Below are 10363 nucleotides of genomic sequence, written 5' to 3' on the forward strand. Positions count from 1 at the left end.
ACGCTAATGTAATTTCAAAATGCTTTATGAAACGCATACAATATGAATATGAAAGTTTTTATGTGGCAAAGGTTCAAATATTACTTTCGCGAGCCGGTTTACATTGAATTTATTTGATACACGCAGCGGATGATATTTTCATTTCGATGCTTTCAGTTCCGCTGTCGTTATTAATCCATCGACTTTATTTATACAGCGCAGTCAAAGTTTGTTCGAGTAGCACTCCCGTCGGAATCGTTGTTCGAACACGAAGAAACGAAACGGGTAATTGCTGCCGGCTAAAGAGACAATAAAGACGTTAAAACTCGCCCCTGTCTCGCCGCAGATTATTTCCATAACCAGGTTGCTTTCAGGCAGGTTTCCCTTTTGTCTTATCTCTCGAAGCAGAAATATTTAGCGTTTTTGTCCGGTCGGGTCTCGTGCAATTACGTCTGGACGCTAACGTTGTAACGAACCAGAGCCTGTCTGCTTCTCGAAACACTTAATTTCGCGTAATTTGGTGCGCTCTGTCTCTCGGCTAATTTCGTGTCTCTAACTGGAAAAAAGAAAAAAAGAAAAAGAAAACGATTCTTCTACCAACGGGAAGAAAATTTTTCTATTCTATATAAAAATCTCTCGCTTTTCCGATCGTCGATTCGTTTTCTTTTCTTATTTCATCTGGAAAGACGATTAATTAAGATTTCAATCAAACAGGGATTCGTACAAAGCGAGAAGAAAAGTATTTTTCCACTAGATTCGTAGATCACGGGAAAAAAGTTTGTGATTTAAATGTATACTTGTGGTTTCCAATGTTTAATTGACTCAAAAGTGTAACGGTTTCGTTAGCAAACTTTGATGAAAGTAGCCTTAAACCGAGCTAACGAAGTTTAATCCTGAACATGGTGAAGTGGAAATTGAAATCAATGTTTCGTGTAGACATTGGATGTGTTTGACGAGTCTTGTTCCTCATTGACCCTTTTTCCCAACAAGCAAATACATTTCACGCCGTTTCTAATGACCTTCTTGTCACGAAAAATAATCTCGCACGTAAAAACGCAACGTGCAATTTATTCAACGAGTAACATTAATGTAAGAAACACGTTATAAAATTTGTTCTATATTTTTCAATGTTCTTTTATCGTGCTACCCTCCACGATACAATCAGCTGTCTCTTTATTTTATCTTATGAAACCTCTTGTCCATATTTTACATCGTCCTTGGAGATTTAAACCACTGACAGACCTTCTCTGTTTTTCCACGCAAATTTTATGCATTCGTCGACGAAAGCATAACGAAACACGAAGCGTGCATCATCAGAATCGCATTATCGCGCTGAATTCAAGCCATCAGGCGTTTCTTCGTCTCAGCTCAAAGCTCATCCATTTTAATCACCACACGCCACGACTCGATCTCCAAATTAATAATTGCCATAGATTCTCTCGGGTTGCATTATGTAAAACGCTTTAAAGTTGAACCTCGGCCCGGGACAAAGTTGGAGTACCGATCGCGTGGGACGATAGTTAAAAATCTCGAGGGGGACGTTCCCTCTTTCGTTAGGGAAATATTCAACGACGTCGGAAACTGCTCGCAGTAACGAACGTTGGTGTGTCAAGGCAGCGGCTTTTTAGAAAATCGCTTTGGCGAAGTACTCTTCGCCGATTAACCGGGGAAATACCTGTAGCATCGGTTTTTTTTCTTGTTTAAAACAGCCTTTTTTCTCATCTCACGAAGCAAGCGAATTAATTACTAAAATTCTGCGGTACACCGGCAAATGTATTTGACACAGTATTTATACCAGACGGCTGTCGTTACTTTTTTATTTGGCAATCTAAGGAAAAAGGAGTCAGTGGCTTTGATTAAATATTAAATACAGGTAATTAAGTATCGTACGGTTCGAGAATTCTCGTGGAACACTGATCGAATATCGTTGGCTTAAAGACACGTGCGCGGATCAGTTTAACGTAACATTTCTATACTGTTTGTCGTTTCGTTTGGTTTTTCCTATTTCTTCTGTGAAAATTTGTTGTTCTTCTTTTCTTTTTTTTTTTATTGTAACAGAGTTTGAAATGTACATCCAACGTTGGCACCAATTTTCTTAGAAACCTGTAGAGAACAGGCCAAACCGGTTTAACGTAGTTTTCCTATTATATTTGTCGTTTCACTCTATCTTTGGTCCTTTTTTTATTAAAACATTTTGTCTTCTAACCGAAGCAGAGTTTAGAACGCGATTTAACGTTATAAACCTCCTTGGAGATCTGTAGGAAACGCTGTATGGAAATTGGTTTAGCGCAACTTCTCTGCTGTATTTATCGTTCAGTTCAGTTTCTCATTGCTCTTGTGTCTTTTAACCGGAGTGAAGCTTGCAACGTAGATTTGCCGTAAATGCAATCTTTGGTCTCTCTGGACGTGTGGCAAGCCGACAATGTGTAATATAAGGATATTGGAGCGAGTTCTTTAATCAATCTTTGTTGGATAGCAGCTGTCCTTTAATTTCTTCCATGTGCAATCGCGCGATCGTTTTACAGCACGAAAGTTCGTGGTTTATCGACTACGACGACTGTTTCGATCCATTGACTTGTTTACAGTCTTGCTGTCGTTATTTTATATTTATTTTGTTCTTTAATTTTAAGTTTAGTTTTAATTTAGATCTTTCGAATCAAATACATTTTCGTCTGGACGACAGATATACGATGATTTAATATTTCAAAAGCTGTATTTTCAGCTTCGTCGTAACAGCTTTACCTTCCGTGTAATACGAAGCTTTATTTCGGACGAAATGAAATATTATTTTATAGCCTTGGACGTTGATCGCGTTAACTGTCGCTGTACCTTAAAATACTCCAACGTTAACTAGAAAAAGCTCGAGATATCGTCCGAGGATTCAAGAAACGCAATAAGCAATTTTCAAATTCAATAATCGACCCCTCCTTACGAGGGCACCTAATGAAACTATTATATCCCTCTAACTAAATACCGTTTCAATCGTTTACAAAGTCTCGTACATTTATTACCTACTCGACAAGCTTATACTTACGAACCTGACAAACCTAACGACGAAATTAATAAAAACGTTCGCGCGCGCTGTTCGCTAATTTTGCCCATTTACTCGCGCTTATTCCATCAAGTATCGCATCAAATTCTACGATCGGATAAATCACGCGCATGATGGTCACCTGCAAGTCCCGTGTCGTCATCGTTCTCTCTCGAAAAGTGCGAAAAAAGAATGTTTCCTCTGCGCAACTTTTTCCTTTGCCTGATAAACTTTTAAGCCAGTCAAAAAATAAGGAGCACGTCGCTGGTGAAATCTTGTAACACATCGCGGTCCACTTGGATTTCTCTTCGAAAGCACAGACTCGCGGCATCATCGTCTTACGCGCGTATAACTGTCCTCTTGCGAATAAGGTAAAAAGAGCAGGTGGATTTTTACAGAAAAGTCGATCTTTCCGCTGCAAAAAGGTATAACGGGGGAAACAGAGCTGGCGAGCGAAAGGGACTCGGTGGCAGGATAAAGGAAGATAAGGCAGGCGATCGCCATTGCCTCGGTTTACGCCGAAAAGGTTGGAGCGTCGCGACGCGACCTCGAGCAGAATGGGCCACGACGTCGCTATCTGATAACGCTCAATACCGACTCGTTGCGTTTCACGGATTCTCCTGTGTTTTCACGGTAAAGAAAATCGGCAGTCGCGATTACGGGCGCTGTTCCTGGTCATAAGCCGCCAGTGGAACCTATCCTTTGTGATTTTCCGACGGTTGGATGCGCAAATGTGCATTTGTTGGTAAAATATAGGTGGAAGTTGGTCGTGTGGGTTAAAGCATCGCGGTACGACGGCTAAATTATTAATCGAATCGATCGAGTCTGTCTAGACGAAGAGCGTGTAGAGTTTTAATAGCTTTCCTATAAACAGACCATTGGAAAATTAAGTAAGTAAATCTCGCGAAGGATTTGTTGTTGGAGAAATGGCTTCGCTCTTGGCGATTTAGTTCTGGTCTGGTTATTAAAAATCGCTGTGCTGGTAGCCAGCGTTTCTCCGCAGCAGGAATTGAAAGGAACGCTTAAAAACTTAGGAAATTGCGATTTATTTCTCCGACTATATTACTTTCCAGCAGCATCGCGTATTTTTAAATGTCAGAAAGAAGTCGTACGGATGGATGATATCGGAATACGAACGCGATCAAGTTAGTCGAGGTTCGGCAATTTTAATATGTCACCGGGCTTAATTCGGGAAAACGTCACGAGGCGGTTGAAACTGGTCGCGTGAAAGCCAGTTAAGGTGACTGGAAGATAATAACGGTATCGATCCTGGCGCAAAGACAAGGATGCGTTTACAAAGGACCAAATGTTCTATTGGAAGGCTAATGAACGCTGTAAACCACGCCCGATTTCATTCCTACGATATCAACGAACGAAAGACAGAAATAAACGAGAAAATAAGAAGAAAGGAAAGACAGATTAAACGAGACGAGGAATTTTATGGCATTAAAAATGCTAGAAAGTGCCGAATGGTTTTTAACGAAAGCAATATCTTAAATCGATTTCCCGGCTGCCAACTTTTTATTACTGTTGCAGGGAAGAAAACCGCACGCTGGCTAGAGGCAACAAGTAAATTCACAACGTCGAGGAAGAAATTCATAGCAGCGAACAAGGCGAACTTACAATGTTCGATTTTATTCCAGCCACGGGTGACCAGATTTACGGGCTTTCAAACACGCTCTTCTCTCGTATTTGATCGACAGCTTGCGCGAGACGATTCGTTGCTCGTCGAGGGTCCCGCTCGTATCTCGCTGCTCGTTTACCTTCGTCGATGAATTAATTATTAGCTCGACAAGAGGCTTCTAATAAGCTTTGGGACGAGGCGAATACAAATTCGAAATTGATATTCGATAAGATCGTGACTCTGGAAAATTGAACATTTCGGAAAATCTTCAGAAACAGAGCTAAAATTTTGAAACGGTATATCGTAGAAGAAACGGTGAAACCTTTTTGCTATCGTTTGCTCTATATCTTCGTTCGTTGGAATTCCACGCTAACAAAAGTCTACCCTCGACTTTGGACTAGTCGTTGATTTTCAACTGATCAACCGGAAAAGGCGAGTCAAACCCCGTCATTCAGATCCGCTATTTTTTAACGCGTTGAATCGTCTCTCTTCGAAATAAATTAAACCGTGTTTCCAACGACTACGATCTCTCTGTTTGAAGTTAGTTGGCCTCTGTTAACTTTTCATCCTATAATTACGCAAGTTTTCTGGTTAAGAAATCTTCGAAGCTTTAGTCGTTCGTATTATTCCAATCTTCCAATCTAACCCCAACCTAACCCCAATCTTCCAAAAAAAAAAGAAGATACAAAATGAGTGTTCGGCAGATGTCATAAAACTTACAAAGCAAAATTACAAATTTTGTATTTCCGTCGGAAACCGCGAAATTGCGAGACAAGATGGACAAGTCGAGCAACAAGCAGATGGACACCGTGTTGACACTGCATAGAGCGAAAGGGGGTAGGTTTTAGTTGGAAAGTGCGGTCGATGGGGAAGAGCCTTTGATAGAAGCGAAAACGGCAAGTGGCCATGTTGCAGATCCCTCGAGGGATTAAACAAACAACCGTGAGCGAACACGCACACTCGAATCGGACACACCCTATGCTTCTGCTTGGCCGTATGGTACTGGCGGAAATTCGGGACATTGCTGATGACGAGGTACGCGCGAAACAGGATTGAACTCTCCGGAGAGGGCGTTGTTGAATTCCACCCGGTCCCATAAATTCTTCGTGCCGTGGCTGACAACCAACGGTACGGAAAATTTCAACCAACGGAACGTTTCCATCTTCTAATATCGCACAGTCCAGCACCATACACGTACGAGCAAATGGCTTGACTCGTGTTAGATCCCTCCATGTATGTGTTTTATTACTAGACGAATACGTCGGCCAACGTATATTCGATTTTTTTTTACGCAGTTGGAGATGCAGAACGAACGAACGAAAATGAACTGGTATTTACGAGTAGGTACGAGAAGGTTGACTCGGATGAAAACTCTGTTTCGGACGATAAGATGATTTAAGAGAATGATAAGGCGAGGTTTCACGAGTTTGACAACCAGATTATGACAAGTTATTCGAATTGTACGAATTGATATCTCGTCTGGATCTTGAGAAAAGTATCGCTATAATTATGAATATATTATAGTACAAAATTAAATCCGTTCTTGCGTATCTGCTACATCTTTTCAGCATCGGTTCAGTCATGTTGGTCATCGTATCGTGTATTCAAATTTCTCGCAGAAAGATTCTTATCCAAACGACTGCTAATTTTTTGGACAGGATTTAAATGAAGGTGCATGGGAGGAAAGACGTGGTCGTTAATTTGTTCTTCTCTTATCTCCCATCGTTATCTCGCACGAACGTAAAATTCTGAACGATTAATCATTTCCCTAATAATCTGAGTCGGTTATCGAGCTTTGTTTAAAAGCAGCAGGTGTCCTTGCGCTTGTGGACAGGGTCTGTACGTGGACGGTGGTTAGAGAAATGTTTTATTAAATTTCCAGTCGGAAGAAGATAGCGCACAGTCGTGAAAGCAGTTGAAAAATGTGAGATCTTTGGAAAAGGAAACGACGTTTCGTTGTGTCGAAGGAAAAGCTCGAGTACGCTTTGTCTCTTAGTAGGAAAACAAAGTCTCAAGTAATACTGTGTATAAATTCAAAAGTCGTTAATCACGGTTTTCTAGAAAGCTTCCTTTCGGTCTTTGTACCAATTACAAAGGACAACTCTACCAATAGAGCATTTTTTTCACCAAAATCCACCTCGAAACGTTCCTCTTTTCCATTCTAATGCCATCGTCGAACGTCTACATCGTCGGGACAAGCTTTCAAAACATCGCAGCGCTGAATAGCAAGCAATCGAGCCAAGAAACGGTCGAAAAATCCGAAAACCCGAACGAACGAAACGGCACGCGGTAAGTCGACCGCACAATGGATGCTATTGTACAGAATGAAAACGTGTCTCTATACTGTGAACGTATTGCGCGATTCTGGAACACTGACCAGAAAGAATCAGCAAGATCGAACAATGGAAGCAACGGAGAAGAGAGAAAGAGACCAGAAGCGGAAGAACGGAGCCACTTGTTACGCGCAACGCGCGTTCAAAGTTGTTTCTTCGGTTCGTCGTACGTTCGCTTCGGTGAATATTCTCAGCGCGATCGATATCGTGCTCATTCTGTCAGAGTCCCCTGGCCTGGTTCAATCGAAACGCGTCGCGTCGCGCCGCCGAATGTTAAAACACACACGCGCATTGACATTTGACGCTCGCGGTTACCGTGAAACGCTAGTCGATGCCAGGAATATCGCGTTCGAACTCCAACGAATCGCGTTAGTCTATGGTTACCGGTGGATGCGTGTTCTGACAAACTGTCATACCGACGAATATGTCAAACCGATCAATTATGTATATGCACCGGTTTACCAAAGTATTCGAAGGCTTACCACAGCAAACTTTTACGTCCATACTGTACGTGTTACGTAAGAAATCTTGAAATTTCATTCGTTGTCCCTAAACTTGTTTCAAATATCGACGATGGTGATGTCTCGTAACGATGCTGACAAAATTGCACAATGTATACGTTTCGTATAACGCGTGTAATATTGGGTTGGCAACTGGGAGATTGCGGAGTTTGTCAGTACCACCTAATGACAAAATTCGTAAAGAGATTTGTTTCTTTAAAATTGAACATTAACCGTACGCTTACGTAACGAGGTTGAGAAATTAATAAAATTCGAGGAGTCGATCGGTTTGGAGAGCTGCATCGTTCTTCGGATGTTTCATCGGAACACGTAATTGCTGTAATTCTAGCCCTACTGTCGCGCCCATGTACATATTTCGAGCTACAAACCACGACGCGTAATCGATCTTGTGGCGAAAACGACAAGTGAACGGAACATGTAATTCGGTCCGCGATATTACACTGCAGTTTTCGCGTGGTTATTTTATCAGTAGATGATTGACGAAACAGGGTGGAGTTGGACGTTTGGATACGTTGCACGTATCCACGACTGAAGATTTTCTTTCATGACTGAAGTTTGTCAAAGGAGAATATCATTTTTCCATCGTACAGTCAATATTTGTTAAGGCGAAACAAAGAGCATCGTGTTCCTAGCTTTTACCAGTCCCAGCTCCTCGTTCACTACGAGAATTCCCATTATCCGTCGTATGAATCAAGTAGAACGTACAAGCTCTTGGCAGGGCAACGAGCGTTTCCTTTTCCTAAGCAACTTGTCGGTATACGTCGATATTTCGGAGTTAAGATGCGACTCGTTAAAGGCAAGGACACGCCTTTAACGAGTTTAACCTACGTATTCGAAGAGCTGACGTACAAAGAGACGGCTGAGTCAGAAAAATCATCGAACGTTCAGGGTAGAAAATGCGTATTACAGCATACGACAACTTCTGTATAATCCTCTTCGAGTCTATAGCTTTCTTAAAAAAGCAGCACGATACCAAGCGTCTTGCTGTATTTATCGCAACATTACGCGATCCGTTTAGATAGACGAGGAAAAGAATCCGATACTCTCGCGTGCTTGATATTTCGATGCGATGCACGGAACCTTAAGGAGAGCGTCGGCGAATATTTTTTCACCGGGTATAGGCGTGTATCCGCGGGAGGCCGCGAAACGATCGATAACTCTTGTTTTAAGAAATTCAAAAGGGTCTTCCTGGAAAACGGCTCGGAAGCTCATTAAACTCGTGCACGCTAGGATTTCCAAGTCGCCACCAGGATCGTCGCCGACATCCTAATTCTACGCTACTTCCGCGAGTCCGAGCTGCTATACGTGCGCTAACACGACGCTACCACGAAATTCGCGCAGGCCGTTCTTTTTCTCTTAAAATTACAAATTTCGACTTGCCAACTCTCGTACCTTTTCAAAGCTGTATTACGGCTATTCTGTACGTGAAGAGAAAGCATTCGGAGAGGAAATAGGTACGGGAGAGAGAGAGAGAGAGAGAAGAAGAAGAGTTCAGAGTCTCTTTGAAACTTTCCGCGCAAACGGGAGGGGAAAAAAAAAGAAATGGTTACTCACATCCGTTTCGACCTCGTGCAATTGACTGCAGCCTGGAGAATACCAACTTCTCTGAATGATTTTATCGACCATACACACAACTAAATTAAATAAAAATCTTCCGTGAGGAGAAATTTCGTTAACCCCGTCACCAAGAACTTCAACGCTGCCGACGAGAAATTCTTGCTGAGCATAGTAACAGGTGTCTGATAGGTATTCGTCGGGCCCGTGAACAAATAGCCACCTTCTTCGATACTGCAGACTAATACCAGTCTTAGAAGCATTCGATCAAGCATAGACAACGATACTTATGAAACGTTCTTTTATTCAAACTCGTACGAACGAACAGAAGGATGGCACGAAGGATAGAACTATCAAAGATTATCCGCACTTCATATCCCGAGATCATCCACAATCCAAACGAAGCACACGATCGTCACTTGTCGCGATTTTCCCGCGAGAATCTTTGGAAAGGTGCTCGCTTGTTCACGGGCGTTCATCACTGATCATCACTGATCCCTGCCTAACGATCCGATCAAACACCTCTACTTATCCCTCGACAATTGCTTGGTGCTTTTTCCACTACATACATATATACATGTATATCATTTTCAACTTTCTTCCTCTAATTTATATCGTATATACATAACGGTATAACGATATATAGATTCACTGATCGATAAGAAATAAACGAATGGCAAGATCACTGATACGATAAGAATAGAAGCGTCGAAGCGGTTGGTGGTGGCGTTGAACGATTCGACTGGACGATCGCGATGATCGATGTATCACTGACCTTAGACCGGAAGTTGCTCCCCTAGCTGACGGACGCGCGGGAACCGAGGCTCATGTCAAGAGTCGTTTAGACGACAACGGGCTACCGGCGAGCGACTTTGCGTGATTGGACCTCGTGATCCTTTGGACTCCTGCCGCGCTCTGTACCGTGGCGGAGCGCGCGTACCTTAGCGGAGCATGCAACGACGCCGACGCCGACGCCGACGCCGATGCCGACGCCGACGCCGACGCCGACGACAGGAGGCCACGGTGCACCTGCGCCTTGACTCCTCTCGTCCTCCTAGCCGAGTGGCCCAAGCCCGTTTCAAGCGGATCGAGCACCTCGGCTCGCCCTTTGCCCTTCGCCGCGCCGTGTTTCAACCATTCACGCCAAAGCAACTCGTCCTCTTCCTTTTACAATGAATTCTTCGCCGTGAAAGCATAACGTACGAGTCTGTGACTCGCACACTGTGCACGATGGGCATGGTCAACGCGACCAAAATGTCCGTTCACTGTGTCTCGCAATTCCTCCCAGCGAAATTATTTATTCCGCTCTTTTAATTCCTGT

At 42.9% G+C, this 10363-nt stretch overlaps 1 protein-coding gene across 3 annotated transcripts in view; it reads right to left on the minus strand.

Moving 5' to 3' along the window:
• Positions 1-9979, minus strand: part of LOC117241752 (chondroadherin-like protein) — a 170721-nt gene extending 160742 nt beyond the window's left edge. For all 3 annotated transcript variants that reach the window (XM_033507838.1, XM_033507837.1, XM_033507836.1), the window contains exon 1: positions 9818-9979. The gene's annotated coding sequence lies outside the window, so the exon portion shown is untranslated. The remainder of the gene's footprint in view (positions 1-9817) is intronic.
• Between the last annotated feature and the right edge of the window lie 384 nt (positions 9980-10363).

Source organism: Bombus vosnesenskii, unplaced genomic scaffold (assembly GCF_011952255.1).
Source record: "Bombus vosnesenskii isolate JDL3184/JDL3185 unplaced genomic scaffold, Bvos_JDL3184-5_v1.1 scf7180000016261, whole genome shotgun sequence".
Taxonomy (NCBI): Eukaryota; Metazoa; Arthropoda; class Insecta; order Hymenoptera; family Apidae; genus Bombus; species Bombus vosnesenskii.